Raw genomic sequence first — 2,501 nt, forward strand, 5'->3', positions numbered from 1 at the left:
GTCAGTCTGCATTTGCATGTGTACCGTTACCGTATGCATTGGCTGTAGGTGTGGTAGGTGTGGAAAGTGGGCTGTGTATGCATTGTGCACCATGCATTCAGATGTGCCGGTCTTTCTGGATGTCATTTATCGGTGTGTGTGTATAGTTATGTGCACGTGTGTATTATAAACTAGATATAGGTGAAAGGTGAGTGGAGTGCTGATATATTATTTACCTTTTGGCATCTGACAGACTACACTAAACATTACGAGAGATTTGATAAGGCTGCATGTTACAGACATGTTCATTAGTCACAGACAGAATTGACACATGGCCTGCACCTGCCTTAGAATTTAAGCTGATTTACAGAACAAACACTATATCATTAGCAATGATACTATCGGAATATAATAATATATAATTTTATTTTTATAAATTCTTTTACAAAGAAAAGGTTTTGTTTAACCATCACTTACTTACAGCGCCTTTGATTTTTTTGTATGAATATGAATACATGAGTATCACCAAATCTCCTTCTATCTGCTTCAGTTTTTCCATACTAAGGATAAAATCAACTCTGAGACGCAGGTGTTCTCTTAAATAGGAATAATAGTTTGTTGTAGAAATAAATATCTGTATTTATTATCCACCTCAATTTTTTTTAAATTGGTCTGTGCCACCATAAGGCTGATTTTTGCTAAAAGAATATTGTTTTGCTGCTACCCCTACAGATGTTGTCCAAACCTCATGCAAATCATGATGGCGCTATGAACAGAGCGCAACACAAACCTGGGTATATAGGAATCCCAGCCTGGTGGGGATCTGCACTCTGAGAAGACCACTTTTCTTTTTGGGGGGTCTTTTTCTGCCTTTATTGATGGGTACAGTAGACTGACAGTAAATGGGGAGAGAGATTGGGAGTGACGTGCAGCAAAGGTTGTTGGGATCGGGAGTAGAACCCACAACACGCTGTCAGGCGGCATTAGCAGCCTAGTGCACACCTTTCTAGTTGCAGATTGTATCGATTGGCATTGAACCTCTCTAGTATGGCCTTTGTGCATTAGGGCGGAGAGCCTTGCTGTAACTACTTGCACAATACAAGGACATCAGTGTCATCAGACCTGATGATGTTTCTCTTGGCATGTCAGTATCCTGGCCTCTTTCCTGGATTACTCATAGTAAAAATGGCTAAGCTCTCAAAGCTGTCTGATGGTTTTGACGATGGTTTTCATTTCATCTTCAAACATCTGGCCAGGATGATCATCTGTTCCTTAGAAGTGGACCTGAGCTGGACGGTTATCTAATTGCAAACAGAAGCAGAAAGCACAGCCTTGTTGCCACTTCTTGTCAAGTACATCTTGTAATTTGGCACTTATTTGTGCCTTGAGATTACTTCTCCCATTGCACCCCATTACTTCTCCACATCATTGTCTCTTTTGTTGCTTGATTGAGTTTGGGTGGTCGTATCGGTCAAAAACTACAGTACAGTACAGTAGAGGGTACAGTAGAGGGACCCCCACACGGTAACTCTGTCATTTCTCAACCGTTTCGGAAGCCGGGCAGCTCACCGGAATCGGGCCGGCACCCTGGGTGCGTTCCTGTGGGTATTCGCACAAAAGTTGGCCATGAATGGCCTACTTGTGCATGAGCAGAGCGCGGATACTATCAGCATCCATGGACTTCCCAATGCAAGCTTCTTTGGCAAATGGGTAAATATAGATTGGCCGAGCGACGGCACCAAAAACACACAATCCCTGATTGGCCGAAGCAGTCACGGAAATATGCAGCCGAAAAGCCGAAGTACAAGTTTGCTCACACAAGTAATAATCTAAAATAACGTTTTCTGCCAGCTCATTGACCGTTTGAAACCCTGGTTCTTTCAGACTCTGAAGTAGGCCTAGGGCTAGGCCAAACCATCTTGATATATTGTCCTGTTAAACTCGTTTTTGTGGGTTTGTTTTGTTTGTCAGTTTTGGAGGTTTGTCTCATCCTGCCGTCGTCACCGAACAAAGTAGGTGCTGTGGAACAACATGAGACAATATGTTGCAGTACTGCAATGCGTTGTGAGCTTGTACATCGGCTATTTTACAATACCTGGTGGGAAAATAAAGGGCATAAGTGTTTAAACTGTTTCTCATTTAGCTTGGGACCCTTTGGAACCCCCTTAAGAACCCCTGGGAGTCCCTGGACCTCACTTTGAAACATTTTCATGTCAAGGACCCCAACATTGATACGTGAATAATGTATTTGGCCATGGACTACCCCGGCCATAAGGGAAGAAATTCTGTTCCTATTTTTTGTGCAAGAATAGCTGATCGACACACTGTGAGCTTGTCAATCAACTATTTTCAAATCAAAACAAAACAAAACAAAAACATAAAATTGTATTTTGATGGGGACCCGATGGAGCGCCATCAATGACCCCTGGAGGTCCTCGGGCCCCACTTTGAGAACCACTGTCTGCTTTTACTAGACGGCCTGCCGCCTGACCATAAAAAATACTGGAGGGCAGGTTCTAGGA

Source organism: Electrona antarctica, assembly GCF_951216825.1.
Source record: "Electrona antarctica genome assembly, chromosome: 1".
NCBI classification, from domain to species: Eukaryota; Metazoa; Chordata; class Actinopteri; order Myctophiformes; family Myctophidae; genus Electrona; species Electrona antarctica.